General features: G+C 34.9%; 1 long non-coding RNA gene across 1 annotated transcript; it reads left to right on the forward strand.

The window, feature by feature from the left end:
* Nucleotides 1–12530: 12530 nt before the first annotated feature.
* Nucleotides 12531–15762, forward strand: LOC113060336 (uncharacterized). The gene is made up of 3 exons (XR_003278232.1): nt 12531–13068; nt 13783–13850; nt 14431–15762. It is a non-coding gene; the product is annotated as an uncharacterized LOC113060336 (long non-coding RNA).
* Nucleotides 15763–18979: the final 3217 nt, after the last annotated feature.

An 18979-nucleotide genomic window follows, 5' to 3' on the forward strand; every position in this document is an offset into this window, starting at 1 on the left:
TTCAATAAATAAACCGGTATTGATAAGTCGTTCATTTAAGTGGAGGGCGGGATGATTTTGACGGTTTTAGTCATTCGTCGTGCTTAAGGTCTGATCCGGGAAACCGCACTACGACTGGAACTGCGCTTTGTCGCGTCTAAATAACCCGCTCTTCTTTAAGAAAACCGCGAGGCGAGCAGTTTCTGACATCCATTAATTCACTTCATTTTTTTCACAACCGCAAATGTTTTGTTTAGCATACATATTAGTTTTAGTCAGTTACATAGGCGTCACGCATGAAGTTTATAGTTATTTTAAATAATTATGATAGGGTTACAGGTTTAGGTTAGTGGGGTGCCTGTAAGCGGTGACAACTTCGAGCATCGGAGAAGACGGTGTTACTCAAACACCCCATAGCGTTATCTTTTAACAAAAACTATTGTATTGTGCGTTTCTAAGACAAAATCTGTAACAGCGTTCATTAATATGTTGAAATGAAAATAAACATACAAAACTTTATAATGACCGTGAGTTCAATATAGCCTAACACCGCATTGACAAATGTTTGTTCCAACGCTTTCGCCCAAAAATTGCGAGATTTCTTGACTTTGCCGTGTTTAACGGAAGCTAGAGCGAACTGTAAACCACACACTTCCTCATCGCATTACGCTAAGAAACTGCACATGGTTAAAGCTATTACACCATAAACTGTCTAAAGTTGTTAATGTACAAGCACAGTAAACTATTTCTACAAAAAATATCACTGCACTACTGTTTTTGCATATAATACATCGTTCAACAATACTTTTGCACACTCATTCGACTGTATTTATTACCGCCGTTCTCAAGTTCCTGCTGTTCATAGTGTATATATAATCCTTCATTGCTCTGTTCATCATGTACATACGATCCCTACATTGCATTCATATTTATATTCTGTATATACTCTGATCAATATCGTATATAGCAACTACACTGTATATTCTGTATAGCTTTACTTACTCTGCACTTTTATGTATATAAAACACTATATTCTTGCACTTCTGGTTAGATGCTAACTGCATTTCATTAGCTCTGTACTTGTACTCTGCATAATGACAATAAAGTTGAATCTAATCTAAACAAGTACAATCGTACGCTTCCAGGACTTTGCTCATTCTTTCTGTTTAAATTTGTTTAAACTGACTTTCGCATTCTTATCTTATTTTCACCAACTAAGTGTTATTCCTAGGCCTCGCGGATTGTTTTCTAGTTTTGGCCCTCAACCTCTTTGTTCATACGTAGCGATATCTCTGTGAATCTGTTCGATTTCATAAAATATCTTTTACGTCATATCATTATACTATCCTAGTTTATATCAGATACAAGTTTGTTTCTTCATATTTCTCTTACATCTACCCCCGTTAGAGTATCCGCGACTGTATACTCATTTGTTAGTCTCTTCGGACATGTGCTAAATCATTAAAAAAATGAACTCTGAGAAAGAATATCCGGTGAAAGGATTCAAACTTTTATTTCAACAAAACAGTGTTGAATTTACAATGAAGTAATGAAGAAAGTGATCAAATTGTTATTACAAACAATAGGGATGACATGACATCACAAGTTATCTAGCCAGAAAAGAAAATCTCGACAGGCCCTCAAGTTTTGTTCTACTATGAAATTGACGACGGTTTCAATAATTTCATGTATGGCGAAACCATAATGTTTAGCGACTAACATCACACACAAATCCGTTATGCACGTACACAGACAGAGAGTCTCGTTAATGTACATCTCGCCGCTACATTCGGCCGTCACATACAGAATTTTTCTGGTCGTTACACAAATCGGTGCCTTGCTGGTCGTATACAAGCTCGTCAAATCGGGCCACTGGTTATTTTTCAGGCTTCTTACAACGTCCATTTCTTTCTTGAGATTTGTTACGCGCTTGGAATCCATCGTACAATCAAGATTCGGATCAGATGCATCGTCTATGATTTTACGCATCAGATCAATCATTTGCTCTCTGTAACATTGTTTAAACATAGAGTCTATGTTGGCTTTTACAGGACACATCTTTCCTTCGGCACAGCCGCACTCCACTCGCTCATCCGCAGCAGCGCTGGTAGTGGCGGACATCCTTTTCAGAATTTGTTCCAAGACGTAAACCGAGCGTTTTAAAATCCACTACGATCCAGTGTTTTTTTTTTTAATCCACAACGATCCAGTGTTTTTTTAAAAAAAATGGTTCAGATCCGTCGAAGTCTTATTATTTGTAAAATTAGAGAGTGCGTCAGTTTCATACAGAGCCGATTCTGTCCGTCCACGTAGATACTGACAAATACTCCGTCGACCGCGCTGTAAAAACCCTTGTTCGCGGATCATAAGAAAACCTGCGATAACTGCAGAGATTATGAGGTCAGCCGCTCACAGGGTATAAAGACTAGCCGTAGTCACGATGAAGTAGCGGTGGATCTTCTGTACATTCTACCAAAAAATAGGTTGTGGGTGTTGCGCTCAAAAAGCGGAGGAGGGTGAAGGGCCCTGGTTAGGGTTTGACCTGCGAGAAATATGAAGAAACAAACTTGTATCTGATATAAACTAGGATAGTATAATGATATGACGTAAAAGATATTTTATGAAATCGAACAGATTCACAGAGATATCGCTACGTATGAACAAAGAGGTTGAGGGCCAAAACTAGAAAACAATCCGCGAGGCCTAGGAATAACACTTAGTTGGTGAAAATAAGATAAGAATGCGAAAGTCAGTTTAAACAAATTTAAACAGAAAGAATGAGCAAAGTCCTGGAAGCGTACGATTGTACTTGTTTAGATTAGATTCAACTTTATTGTCATTATGCAGAGTACAAGTACAGAGCTAATGAAATGCAGTTAGCATCTAACCAGAAGTGCAAGAATATAGTGTTTTATATACATAAAAGTGCAGAGTAAGTAAAGCTATACAGAATATACAGTGTAGTTGCTATATACGATATTGATCAGAGTATATACAGAATATAAATATGAATGCAATGTAGGGATCGTATGTACATGATGAACAGAGCAATGAAGGATTATATATACACTATGAACAGCAGGAACTTGAGAACGGCGGTAATAAATACAGTCGAATGAGTGTGCAAAAGTATTGTTGAACGATGTATTATATGCAAAAACAGTAGTGCAGTGATATTTTTTGTAGAAATATGTATATATATATATATATATATATACATATATATATATATATATATATATATATATATATATATACATATTTCTACAAAAAATATCACTGCACTACTGTTTTTGCATATAATACATCGTTCAACAATACATTCTAGGTAAGAACATTTACACCGAGTGTTATAGGCCGGGTAAATAATTTGAAAATAGTATTTCTGTCGAATGAGAAAAGTTCAGTCGTACATTTAAAAAAAATTCTGATGTAGAAATTATGTTTCTGCCAAACATATCCAAAGAGAAAGGGTTTTCCTCTCTGGAGAGAAAAGCACTCGGGTGCATAAATTATATGAAGAGACGATGCCGGTCATCGCGTTATTAAAAAAAAATAAGACGATAGACGGTGTGCCTTGCTTTAGTGACACACAACGTGTTTAAACACGTTTCAAATTGTAGGTGTAATTATTTGACTGACTATAAGCAAGATGTATATTTGTTATTTTACAGTACGCATACAATCTACAGGATAGAAGGATGGGGATATAGTAAAATACAACTATAAACTTTTAAGAAAAGTTAACTTTCATTACACTATTGTAAAGGGATCTTACAGTAGGCTAAATGAAAAGCACTACGTAATAAGGCTGAAGGGCAAACAACTGATGGAAAACACACATGGGGGGGGGGGGGGTTACTGTCGGTTAAATATATTGTTTTAAATAAGGAATATAATATGGATAGTACTTTTAATACAAATCATATAAAATAGAACTACAGCCTGTTAGATGTACAGGCGGTCATTTTAATATTTTTGCTTTTAAATGGAGGTATTTTGGGACGGCTAAGCAGAGGGCCTGCAAATGTCTTTCCTGCTCTGTGTCTGAAAGTACCGTAGATATGTGAAAGGTTTACGACCGTAGCAACGCACATAAATTACATCTCTAGGACGCGTGGGTCTTTCCTGAACCATCTTTAATGGTTGAATACGATCGAGGGTCTTTCTTCTAAAAGATAAAGCAACTTCATCTAAACTTCACAGTCTATACTGTGACAAACAAACGAGCTCCTCAGCATAGATTTAAAGCAAAATCAATATTTTAAAGTTTATTTTTAAAAAACATACAGAAATACTTTGGCTTCATGTTTCATTGTGTGTGTGTGTGTGTGAGAGAGAGAGAGAGAGAGAGAGAGGGAGAGAGATAGAGAGAGAGAGAGAGAGAGTGTGTGTGTGAGAGAGAGAGGGGGGGAGAGAGAGTGTGTGTGTGTGTGTGTGTGTGTGTGTGTGTGTGTGGGTGTGAGGGAGAGAGAGATAGAGAGAGAGAGAGAGAGAGAGATGGTATGAAAACTTTGAAAATGGTGCTAAAAATAAGAACTTTAAAGAATCTAAAGTGATTAATGCATGACGCATCTAATATAATATAATCATATATATGATATATTATATAATATGATATAAATAATTTTTTATTATATAATATTAGATTATATAAAAATATAAAATATTTTAAATATTTATCATCATTTTGTTGAATTAAGAAACATTTAATAAATTACATCAGATGTAGTGGGGGTACTGATTATTAAAAAACATTACATTAATGTTAGCTTTGAAATAATGTACACCATTGACTTAGATCATGCTGTCTGGAACTCCACCCTCGCCTGCGCGGGGTGTGTGTGAAGCAGCCCCTCAGCTCTCACATACATTTCACTACGAGGACCTGTGAGATTCTGTTTATGATTTAATCATTTTTATTTTATTTTTTAAGTCGTATTATTTTATTTTGGGGATATTTCATTCATGTTTGGACATCTCTCACCGGTCTAAAACTGTAAGGGATAATTTTTTATATGCATCATCAGAAATGTTTATTGTATATACTATGCTATCACATTTAAAATAAGTTATCTTTAAAAAAAAAAGAAGAGTACGGTGTGTTTTATAAGTTTGATTAACTTATATGTTGAATACTTTTTTTTTGTTTAATGAATTGCTTTAGGATGATGATGTCATTATATAATTATTTATTTTCATATTCTTTAACCCCTGGAGTCTGAGTGGGTTTTGGGGGACTGGAGATATTTTGACGCCCCTCAGACGTTGGTGTTTTTCATTATCCTAAAACGTATTAATGGCTAAAAGTCTGAATATCCATAATATGTGATCAGCATGATTGTACACGTCTGTAATTTTGAGAAGGCTGCGTTTATGATTAGTTTTTGTTTAAAATATGTTTAAAATGTGTTTGTATATGTTGTATAAGTATTGATCGAACACATGATTAAAAAAAATGTATGATAAAATTATTTGTTTTGGTTTAGTAACATGTCTGTTACTGCGATGTGTTTTATAAAAAGGATGAATACTTGTTTAAAATGTATGTTCCGGTTTAGTAACATGCCGTCATATATAATTTAATATTGTTTAAAATAGAGATAAGTCTCTTTTTAACTTGATATGTCCACGCGTATGTCCGCTTGTTTATATGGTTTATCAGAATACAAATTTGTATAGCGCCGTGGATATTATAGTGACATAACAAGGTACGTGTGGCTTATGATGAAATTTATAGGCTAGTCATAATTCAGATCGCTTAAAAATGTACCTGCATGCAGCATTTTATTGTATGGTGGTACTGTAGGTGTACGGTTAAAATAAATAATTAAACAGCTTTTTGAAAAAGATATGATATAAAGATGGATATAAAAGGTTTTAAATATAATATAGAAAATGTCTTGCAACAAATAATGTGAAATGAATTTAACTGAATTGTGTCAATGACACGTCCGGGTTCCTCAATAGACCATATTCTTCATTCTGTTCAATTATATATTCCCCGATCCTGGTAAAATGTATATTTTTTAGTGATGAACAAAACTAATGTAAATGTTTTGTTTTATATTGTTTGTGAATGTATAATGTGTTTATATTCATTAAAAGAAGAAAATAAGACTTGGAGACGAATGTGTGTACACGGGCATTAGAGGGAGAGAGAGGGAGAGAGAGAGAGAAAGGGGGTACAAGAGATGCTAGACGCGCACCAGCCGTAATTCATAGGTGAACCGTCAGAAAACTGTCAAAATCATGGTACTCCCGTGTGAGATACGTTTGGTTTTAATTAAAAATGGCTTTGAAGATATTATGATTGGTTAGTAAATTCGGAAGAAAGTGAAGTGTAGCGTGCAAACGAAGACGCTGTGAATACTTGCGGGTCAGGAAGGTGATGTGAAAACATCTCTTTCCTGCTCTCTAAAAAAAGAAAAAGAAAAAAAGATCTTGTTTTATCTGAAACAGTCGGTTTCAGTATATTTTTTATACGGTTTAATTTATAACCTTTTTTTTAAAAGAACGGAATGTTTTTTCAACCTTAGTTAAATTGTTTTTAGATTATGTATATTATATAAACTATATAATGTTTTATATATATAAATGTGAAATAATTAAAATGTGTTGTAGATTATATAAATTATATAATGTTTTATATATAAATGTGAAATAATTAAAATGTGTTTTAGATTATATAAATTATATAACTGAAATGTTTTTCAATCTTTAATTGTTTTATATATATAAATTATAGGATGTTTTATATATATAAATGTAGAACACACAGACCCCATTTATACACCGCTCATAAACGTAATGGGAGGGGGAGAAACCGTATAACCACACACACATAACCGTATAACTGTGGTAAACTTCAAACAAGCTAACTGACACAAACTTCAAACAACTTCTGTCAAAAGCACATGATCGATGGTTGGGGAGTCTTTCATATACCGTTTTAACTTAGAACTAACAGGTCAATAGGGTAAAACTTTCTGTCAAAACCGCATGATCGATGCGTGAGGAGTCTTTCATCTTCCGTTTAAACTAGCCGTCAAAACCATGATTTAGAACTAATTAGGTCAATAGGGTAAAACTTTCTGTCAAAAACGCATGATCGATGTGTGGAAAGGTCATAGGTTAACCCTTGAAGTCGGAAAGTTCCGCCCATCCATCATAAGGTTACCGGAAGTTCAACCTGTCAAAAGGTCAAAGGTCAAAGTCATAAATCATCATGACAGAAGGTATAGAATAATAACTACTAATAGATTTTCAGAATCAGAATCAGAATCATGTGTGTTTTAATTTGAATGTATCTTAGATGCTAAACTAAGGTTTACTTTTCTTTTCTTTTTTCACAAATGATATTGATTTAGAGTAATACTTGACTAAGGTGTTTTAGTACCTGAACTCATTAATTTGAATGGAAAGGCAGTTTTTCTTAGACTCCAGAATTGTAATGGAAACAGCTGCAGTATAAAATAATGTTGCATGGCAGATTATACCTCTCACATTTGTTTTAAGGTCATAATACATAGAGGCATGACACACACAGACACACCCTATGGATAGTCACAGTATACTAGCATGCACTCACACCACTGCACAAGGTCCATTGCAAAAACCAGATAAATCTATATGCTTCATCCAAGCCATAAAATATAACGAGTGCAAAATGAGAAGAGCAGATTTCATGAGCCATGCTAAGAAATGATCTCAGATCATCAAGAGGTCAAGTAGCATTTTCTTTCTTTGTTTACTATACGCCACTGCTTTTGACACTGCAAAGACTTCATAAGATGACACCTGATGCTCAAAGATACAGGGACAGGAGCTTGATACGATGAGAACTTTAAACGAGCAAGTTAACACATGCTTATGTCACACCTTGCACTTTCCTCCTGAGACAACTGCATTTAAACCTTCATAAGAGTTGAACTGCTGTGAATGTTGCCGTTATAAAGGGTGGTTTACATTGTAAAGAACTGAGATTAGGACCTGTAAAACAACCTCAAACTGACTTACTGAGGTTAAACATGCTTCTCCGCCATACCCGGTTAGGCTTCTTTTACAGCTCAGGCAAGTTTTCAACTGCAGAGATTTTCGATTTCAAATTCAATCTTCCACATTCTGCGCTTCAAAACTCTGTCAGACATTTTCACTTCAGGTTATACAGGATTTCTGCAGACCATGATGCAACCACAGCAGCATTAAAACTTTTAATATCCCAGAATAAAACATGTTTTTTATATCCTGTACCCACTAAATTACTGAAAGAGTTGTTACCTGTAGCAGAAGAACGGCTTCTCAACATTATTAACTCATCGTTATCTTTAGGTCACGTCCCAAAAGCATTCAAGTTGGCAGTTATTAAGCCTCTTATTAAGAAACCACAACTAGATCCTAGTGAACTGGCAAATTACAGACCCATTTCAAATCTTCCATTTATGTCTCATATTTTTGAAAATTGGCTGCATCTCATTTCTAGTTTTACTTGATCTTAGTGCAGCGTTTGACACCATAGATCATGACATACTCATAGATTGGTTACAAAACTATACAGATACTCAAGGGCAGGCTCTAAGATGGTTTAGATCCTACCTGTCTGATCGCTACTATTTAGTTTATTTAAATGGGGAGTCATCTCATTTATCACCAGTAAAATATAGAGTGCCACATGGATCTGTCCTAGGTCCTCTGCTATTTTCAATATACATGTTGCCCCTTGGTAATATTATTAGAAAATTTGGGATTAGTTTCCACTGTTATGCTGATAATACTCAACTATATATCTCAATGAGGCCAGATGAAACTTCTATATTATCTAAGCTAACAGAGTGTGTTAAAGATTTAAAAGATTGGATGACTAAAAATGTTATCTTATTAAATTTGGATAAGACAGAGATATGACTTATTGGACATAAAAACAGTACACACAATCTCGTAGATTACAATTTGCAACTATATGGAATAGGATGTAATGTTACTCCCTCTACAATAAAAAAAAACTGGGAGTTATATTAGACAGCATCTTATCCTTTGATAATAATATATTTCCCATGTTACAAAAACAGCATTCTTCCATCTTAGAAATATTGCAAAGCTACGAAACATGTTACCTGTTTCTGATGCAGAGAAGCAAGTGCATGCATTCATGACCTCTAGACTGGACTATTGTAATGCACTTCTATGTGGTTATCCTGCTTCGTCAATAAACAAGCTACAGGTAGTCCAAAATGCAGCAGCTAGAGTCCTTACGAGGTCAAGAAAATATGATCATATTACCCCAATTTTACAGTCTGCACTGGCTACCTATTAAGTTCTGTATCAGTTACAAATATTATTACTTACCTGTAAGGCCCTTAATGGTCTAGCTCCTGCGTACCTAATTAGTATTTTACCATGCTACAATCCATCACGGTTCCTAAGGTCACAAAACGCTGGACTTTTGGTAGTCCATTAAAAGGAGGTATAGCATTTCCACATTTGGCTCCCAAACTCTGGAATAGCCTTCCTGATAATGTTCGGGGTTCAGATACACTCTCTCTGTTTAAATCTAGATTAAAGAGACATCTCTTTGGCCAAGGCAGCATTCAAATAATGCATCTCATAATCCTGGACTGCTGATCAAATGCACATTATTCTTTTTTTAGCTTGGTTTAAACATATACATTTTACTTGGTTGGAACAGCAGCTACATATAGTTTCTATTTCAGGCAGGAACCACTTTGGCAAGTTTACTTGAGTTTATTGAACACAATTTATCTTTGGCAGTATGGTTCCTTATGGGGGTTCTTGCTCCCAGAATAACTGAACATACAAGAACTTTGACATTATCCCCCCGGAACCATGAGTTTAGAAATACATGACAATTAAGAATTGTAATAATGTCTTTAAAGCAAACAGTGATAATCATGTAGATGTGGCAGTGGGACGTCTATCCTGTAGCCTGGTTATGAAGATGAGTGTCTCTCAGCAGTGAGAAAGCCTTAGTGATCTGAAACAAAGAAGACGATAACCAGAAGGTGCATGGTAATATGCTCATGCTTATAATGGGGAGGGAGGGAGGGTTGCGAGCCGTTGACCATACAGGACTTACCGAGCAGTGGTGCCACTGCCACGTATATATGTCCAGTGTCTAATAGGAGAGTGGTTTGATTTCGTCTTTAATAGATTTTTCCATACATTTCTGCCATATGTACATAAACTGAGTCACCACTGATAAGCTATTCCTAAATATTATGGAAATAAAAATTGTCTGTGAAGATGCTTTGAATTTGTATCGTCAAAGTGCTATACAAATAAAATTGAACTGAACTGAATACTGTGGTCGAGAGTGCAAAATGAGAGAAATACAGGTATTGCAAAAGAAAAACAAACTTGTTGCAAGCTGTCAGATATGCAGACAAATATAGTATGTATGTGTGATAGAGTTGCAGTAAAACTCTCAGGGCAGGTAAGAACAGGCAGGTTTCACTTGAGTCCATGCCAAAGCCATTACACTGAACTTATTACCGCCAACTCAGTCTCAGAACCACAAAACAACCCTGTTCAGAAATCCTTCTTATATGCTAATTTTCATCTCTGATGAATAGAAAGTTCAAGAGAACAGCGTTTATTTGAAATAGAAATGTTTGCTGTCACTTTTGATCTAATTAATATATCCGAATATATAATGAAAATTCATTTTAAATAAATGTTAAGTGTCCAGATACTTTGGGGACACAAAATTAGATCTATAATAACTAGATTTTATTGTTATTCAGTTTGACTCCTAACCCTAAGGTTGTGGGTTCGAGTCTCGGGCCGCCAATACCACGACTTAGGTACCCTTGAGCAAGGCATCGAACCCCCAACTGGTCCGGGTGTGTGTTCACGGTGTGTGTGTGTGTGTGTTCAGGGCTTTGAGTGTGCACTTCGGATGGGTTAAATACAGAGCATGAATTCTGAGTATGGGTCACCATACTTGGCTGAATGTCACGTCACTAATTCTAAGACATTGATTTCCCTTTTATCCTGAAAAGTGGCTCAGTTTTGGAGATCATTGTAGAGCATCAGTTGGAGATTGGGACTTTAATATCTTGGCTGACTCTGTTACACAAAAAGACTACTCTGGGGAAACTTACTTCCATAATACATCCATATAGTTTCTTCCCAACAATAGCCCTTATTCATGATACAAATTAAAGTGTAAATCATTCAAAAAACACTCTTAGATTCAGTTGTTTAGGACTATTTACTTAAGAATAGAAATAAAAAATAGTTTTACACATAAATCTGTCCTGTTTGTGTCAGACTGATACACTAAAGAAGAACCTAATTTAAGATTTTCTTGCAAAGGGAAGGGCTTTGTGACTGTTACAGCTTGAGTCACCTTAACCATAAACTTTAAACCACCTCATCATCTCATTTTGCCTCCTGCTTTATTGAAATGACACAGTTTCAGTAATTATCCAGGGCATGGTTTGGCACAACTTATCCTCACAAGTGTGTCATCAGTCACAACATGTCAAAATCTGAGTCAAACTTACTGGCAATCCCAGATTGCTTGTATTTGCTCTTAGAGAGATTTGAACCCAGACACTCATTTGGTCAAGACAGCTGCCCGAGCAGAAGACTGGCTGATGTGCATTGAGTGAGTGAAGTGTGAAATTGTGTTGTGACTGCAATCCAAGAGGATTTCACAGTGTCAGATAAACTTGGGGCAAGTCGACTCCCTGTGAAAAACGAACAAGTTTCAGTTGAACCTGAGCCAGATCTTGCAGACAAAGGGGAAAAGCCAGCGTTCAAGGTATTACTGGAAGACATCTACTGTAATTCAGTGATTAAAACACCTTTCACTAAAACAGTCATTAAAAGCAAATGCTGCACATCCATATTACTTTTAAAGGCAAATGTGTATTCAGTTACATAAAAAGCAAATTAGTCGCATAAATTTGACTGATTGAGACTTAATCTGTCTGCTGTACATACATTATCACATCTGAATGTCTTTAGATTAGCAATGTGATTTGTCAAAAAAAAAAAAATATAATAATTACCATGACATCAAAAAAAGGCATGGAATTTATTGGATTTCAGTTATAGATATAGATGGTTTTAAGGGACATATAAGCAACTAAATGAAAAATAAATATTGAATAAGATTTACAGCATTGCACATATACACTCTGAGCTATATGTGATATTTTTTATAATATTATTATTATTATTATTATTATTATTATTTATTTAGAATTTTAAACTAATTTATGTCACATTTTTTTCCATGCAAAATACAAAATTGTCTTAAGATGACAAATAATATATTTTAATATGAAAAAAGTGTTTTTGTCTACTGAACAGTACTTAAATAAAACCAAACACAAATTTTCTTATGTTGATCTCTAGAGCACATAAAAAATAAAAATAAATCACAGATTTTTTTTACCAATTTATTTCTAAAGCTATGACATTTTATATTTAAGAACATATGATCAAGACATTAAAAAATAATAATGAAATATAAAATATTGGGGAAAAAATACTCTTCTTTATAGAAATGACCTTCCCTAAAACCTGAATTCAACTCTACATGAATGGTCAATGTGGGACCTTTTAAAGATAAACGTCTTAAATAAAACCAGTCTGACCTGTCCTGTGTTAATCTCTAAACTAGTCTTACAGCCCGTCCCATGCTCCTCAAGATCCAAATCAATGCACTTCAAAAGAAAGCTGTAATGTTTCTTCAACTGTCAGTTTACTGTCAGTTTTTTTTCCTCCTCATTCAAACAGAAGGAAGCATTAAAGTATAAATCATTGAATTTCCTTTCCGTTCAGTTTATTAGACCTGCAACAAGACAGACAAGTCTGGATTTAGTGCCCTTATCACACCATGTGATGGGCATACACTGAGTGGCAGCTTCGTGCTCATTGGCCCAAATAACTGAACAGTACACAGTATGGATAAAACTTATAAGCATGCATTCTTGGCCAAGACATTTAGCTCATGTGTGAGCAAATAACAGCATGGGGAAGACTGATTGTGATTGTGATTCCATCTTGTCGGACATAAAGATCTGGGAAGTACTGAAAAGAGAGAAAAAAAGGACTGAGGTACATGACTATCTTTTGTTGCCTAAAATTGTAATGCTTTTTTAATTTAAATGTACATCTATTTAATATCTAGTTTGCTTGTGAAACAATGTAAAAAATGATTTTCTCAAGTTGATAAAACAAAGATTATTGGAGTAAGTTTTCCAAGAAAATGCAATTTCATGATTTTACTTCGCAAATTATGTTTAATTCAATATGTTACTTACTGTAACTTATTGTGTAATTGTTTGTGTGATATTTACTGGAGGGAAATGTATTAGCTTTAGTAGTTTCCTTATACAAGACTTTATCGTGGCTGTGAGGTCCAGGGCATTTTTAATATTTAATTTAAAGAATTTAATTGTTTAAAGGTTTGATTTATTTTCAAGTTGTTACAGTTGACCATAAATATTATAATCTAGTCATTTTCAATGTGCTTTTTAACCCTCTCAAGGCAGGCGTTGCTGATTTGCAACAGTTAAAATTAACTACCTTATTACTCCAGGTACATATTTTCTGTATCTGGAGTACTAAAAACTTGTTACTAAAACTTAATTTGAGCCTGAGAGGATTAAAATTATTATTATTATGCATACAGTATGCTCAGTACCGCTGCTCCCTATACGCAGAATACGCAGTCTGCGTAGTGCACCAACTCCCAGGGGGGCACCATACCAGTGGCTCAAAAAACTAAACAAAACAAAAAAAACCTTCCTTTCTGTATTATTGTTAAAGACATCAGCAGTCCGGCACCGAGAAACAAAAAAAAAAGGCCCAATAACAAGCCCGTGCATCAGTTTCAGGTACGTTCATAATCCTCTGAATCTTTTTTTGGCTATTAACGTTAATAACGTGTTGTAATGTCTGTAACAATTTCACTAAAGCAATATTCCCTTGCCAAAGTTAAGCATGGTTTTACTACGAATAAAAACATAAAAAAAAAATAATATTACAAATGCATGCCAAGGGCATCAAAGGCTGTTTTTATACTTCAAATGCTGTTTTTATAAAATCAAATCCTTGTTCATAATTGACCAAACATTTCAATCAAATATTCACTTAATCTTTCATTTTTGGCCACTTTTTTAGTTATAGAAAATGCTAAAGCCTCTATAATTTCTTCAACAAAAATATGTGGACATCACAACCCTTACAAAAATGAACCATGGTTTTATGGTAGTAAAACTGCTTCATTTTCTTTTGTGTGATTTCTGAATGCTTTCAATCAGGCAACAGTATTAATAAAATCAAAGCAATAGGAGGTCTTTTTTGTTTTTTGTTATTAATGTTTTAATAGATAAAAATTAACTAACAATAATTGTTTATTTAAAAGTGCATCAGTATTTTTTCAATGATTAAAATCTTCTGCTTCATTTAATGCAGGATCAATGCTGAAATTTGTTACAAAAGAGGATGAAGCGGTTCTCTCAAGCACTGCTCCAGAGGGACCCAGCAGCTGCACAATCACTGACAGTGGCCTCAACTCTTAATCTTCAGTCTGGCAAAAGTTCCATGAGCATAGAGGAACCATCACTCAATAAAGAAGTAGAAACTGATGTGGTGTCCCCTTTGAGGACTCTGCCAGTTGATCCTTCTCTCTGGCTTTGTTTGTACCTTGTGGAGCACATTCAATGAATCTTGTGATAGCAGATTCAGCCAAGGCATCTAAGGATGCTGTTGGTTACTTTGGTTATGTGCAGAAACTCTTCACATTTTTTTTCAGGATCTACACAACGACGGAACATCTTGTTGAAGCATGTCCATCTCACATTGAAGTCTTGGAGTGATGTTAGATGGGAAGCATTACAGCTGTCAGACACCAAGTGAAGGAAATAAGAAATGCTCTCATTGAGGCAAGGCAAACTGTGAATGATCCAGTAGCCAAAGTAGAGGCTCAAGCCCTGGCAGAAGAAGTGGCTTCATTCAGATTTCTTATATGCACTTTTGTATGGTCTTAACAAATATTAACCAGGTGAACAAGATGCTTCAGTCTAGTTCAATGCAACCGGATGTTGCTGTTGGACTCATTAACAATTTTCAACAGTGTTGTGGACTCTGCTTTGGCATCACTTCAAGAGAGGTTTGAAATTTTTACTCAGGTCAAAGAGAGATTTGGAGTTCTGCTTGATTTCAGCCAAGTTCAAGGGAAACGCTGCACTGAGGTAGAGAAGACTGCAGTGGGAGAAGGAGGTTCTGACATTGATGGTCAAGAGCTGCTCAAGAAATCATAAACCTCCCACAGTTGCCACCACTCAAAACGGCTCTGGACATGCTATCATTTCTTCAAAACAACCACCGTTGTACCCTAACCTTTGGATTGCGCTGCGTATAGCAGTGACGCTCCCTGTCACTGTTGCCTCGGCCGAGCAAAGATTTTCTAAAGTTAAGCTCATCAAAACATACTTGCGCTCATCTATGGCACAAGAGTGCTTGAGTGGTCTGGCAATAATCAGCATCAACTCTGAATTAGCAAAGACATTATCGTATGATGAGCTCACTGATGACTTCGCTTCCAGAAAAAGCAGAAGTGTGCCTTTGTAAATTTTGAAGCTTGGAATGCTCCAGCAGATGCAGATTTTTTATTCAATTTATTATTGTTTATTTTAATAACATTTAATCGTTAAAATGTTTTATTTAAAGTGTAATTTTAGTTTGTATTTTTTGCAGTAGAGCAAAAATTGTTATGTCTAAATAATAAATTTAAATAAGTTCTATTTTGACCCCTTTAGTAGATTTTGTTTTTTTTGTTTTTACTGAACTAATATTGGCGGGGGGGGAGGGGGGGTTGCACAACAGTTCAGTTCTGCTTAGGGCACCCATTTGGGCACCCTAAGTATGCTTCTGAAACCAAATGTGGCGGGTTTATTGGACCAAGGAATCATTTAAACTCATGACCACAAGGGGACAGCATTGACCCATTCCTGTTGTCATGACCCATATTCACAGAAATGCTTTTATGACGGGTTTGTTTGCACTTAAATACCAACAATTACATGAACTAAAATATAATATTTTGTATGTTTAACATATAATAGAATTAGGCTACATCCCAGAACTGATTTTCTTGCTCAATCTATGTCTAGAGTGAATTAAAGACGTGTGTTGTTGATGATCACAAAGAACATGTTAAGGATTGATGCAATGTTTTGATTATGCCACGCTAACATGACATTACTCTTGTCTAATGTCAGTTGTTCCTCTTTACTCACAGCTATGTTTTATTCAAATGATCCCCCTCATCCAGTGTTTATGGAAATCATAGAGTGCTGATGCTGTAGATGTGTGGTTTGATTAACTCTCACTCCCACCTCACCATTGCTTACAATGAAGGTGCATGACAAGAGACTTAAAAACACCTAAAATAGAATTGATGAACAGCTACCTATGAATATGTTATGATAATATATGCACATGCACTAATTTAGTCTCTGCTGCTTTCTGTAGGTTTGTTGTTTGTATGGCCTTTCATCTTTCATGTGCATCTGCTTATGTGTATCACGCACTTATTCACGAAAGCAACATATGCTTCTTTTCCTGAAGGACAGCTATTGTGTTATGTGTATATATATTCTAATGTAGACTATAATTTTCACCTGGGCAATACCTCATAGTCTACTGCTGTGTGTGTGTGTATGTTTATACAGCACACAGGCATACCACCGACAATGAACAACTTGTAGTCACAAATGTCTGGATTCTGATTATATTATATTGTTTTATATTATATTCAGAAAAAATAATAATTAATAAATAAAATTCTAGGGCTGTCAGAGTGAAAAGTGGAAATTAAAATTTGTTTAAATGACCAAGTGTCAAAATAACAATATAAAATATAAATGAATATTATATAAACAAAAATGAAAAATTAAATAATATAAGCAATATAAAAAAATTATAATAATAATGTCTATAATATGGCAATACTTTTAGTAGGAATAGCAGAGTCATCATAGTTAACTAAAACAATGAAATAAACATAAACTGAAATGTATATACATAAAGGAAACATTTCTCATTTTCAGTCAGTTTCACTTGTTCTAAAATCATTATACATTTGAAATTGCTTTCAAATATTATAAAGGTTAAATTATTTACCTTTCCTAACTATTCACAATTTTGATTATTTACATTGTGCATTATTCTTCCCTCTTTCCGTGACTGACAGAAAAAAAAATGTTTTAGATAAGGACCTACTTTATTCCGTTCACCTTTTTAATTCAAATGCCTTAACACACACTACATGTACAAAAACAATTTTTCAATTTTTCCTCACTGATATTCTCTGTGGACGTGTTATTAGTTTCGGCCCACATTCAGCCCCTGCATACTGGTAACCATGGAGACTAGAGAACAGTGTTAATCACAGAAGATTCTCTGTTTGAAATGCATGTGGCTCTGACTGATTCAAATACTGGAGTGCATTATTGTTGTTGCAGTGTGTAACTTCATTTCACTGAGTATGATGTCACAAATCTCAAACAGATATTGAAGCAGTAGTTTAACATGGGATATAACACACATGACTGCTGAGAAGTCTATGATACCTACCTGTCACTATCTTATATTTAATAAATGACATTTCTTAGCTGTCAGGTGCATTCTATATTACAGTACCATATGATGTCTAACTGATTTCAGCCTGAATTTTTTAATTTTGATAATCAGTCATAAACTGCCAAGTTACAGCAGCCATTAGTGCATTTAATTTCTGTGGAAATCGCCCCAATAACTGCATTTCAAATAGATTAAAGTGATAAAGATGAATCTGCACATTCATTTCAAACCTTGACTTTTTTTTTTTTTATGGGGATTTGTTGCAGACTTATTGTAACTTCTGCTGTGTAAGATAGGTATACTCACAAATTATCCACTCTCTCTCTCTCTGTGTGTGTGTGTGTGTGTGTGTGTGTGTCTGTGTGTGGAACAAGTGAACTCAACAATGATTCATGGAAAGATATAAGTAACGTCTTCTTGAACTGTGCTGTTTATTAAACCAAATCTCCATGACAAGCAGCAACGTCCAAATACGATGGACCTTTATAAAGAGTGCTTTACATCATAGCATTTATAGTAGAGAGGGTGAATATGCAAGTAATATGTTATTGGTTTTTCCATTACTGGCCTTCTCAAACCTCATGTTTTCTATTAACTCTAATGTGAATGTAATATTGGTATCTTTCACAGAAACCATCTGCACAGGCTTCACTTAAAGGAACAGTTCATCCAAAAATAAATAGTTGCTGAAAATGTTCTCCCTCTCAGGCCAGGATGTGGACAAGTTCATCTACACAGATTTTAATTAAATTTAGCATTACATCACTTACTCACCAATGTATCTTCTGCAGTGAATGGGTGCCGTCAGAATGAGGGTCCACACAGCTGATAAAAGCATCATAAAAATCCATAAGTAATCCACACTACTCTAATCAATTAATTAATGTCTTGTGATGTGAAAATCTGTCCATCATTAAGATGTTTTATCTTTAAACTATCGCTCCTGGCCAAAATACGACTTCATAATCGATAATAACGTTACCTCTAGTAAAAAAAAGTCAACTCCTGTTGTTCTCTCACACCAAAATGATATATTTGTTTAGAACTGTTTTTACTTGCTTTATCTGTGCATATTTCTCCCCTGATTCAGATGAGATGACATTTTCACCAGAGAAAGCAATATTATGTACAGATGACTTTTACAGTATTTTAGTCAGAAACAATGTGACTAAACCACATTTTTAAAAGCTGTTTGGACTCTCATTCTGATGGCACCCATTCACTGCAGAGGATACATCTGTGAACAAGTGATGTCATGCTAAATTTCTCCAAATCTGTTCAGATGAAGAAACAATGTCATGAACATTTTGGACGGCCTGAGGGCAAGTAATTTTCATTTTTGGGTGAACTATTCCTTTGAGTTTAGCTGACTTGTTCT

This window comes from Carassius auratus, chromosome 42 (assembly GCF_003368295.1).
Source record: "Carassius auratus strain Wakin chromosome 42, ASM336829v1, whole genome shotgun sequence".
Taxonomy (NCBI): Eukaryota; Metazoa; Chordata; class Actinopteri; order Cypriniformes; family Cyprinidae; genus Carassius; species Carassius auratus.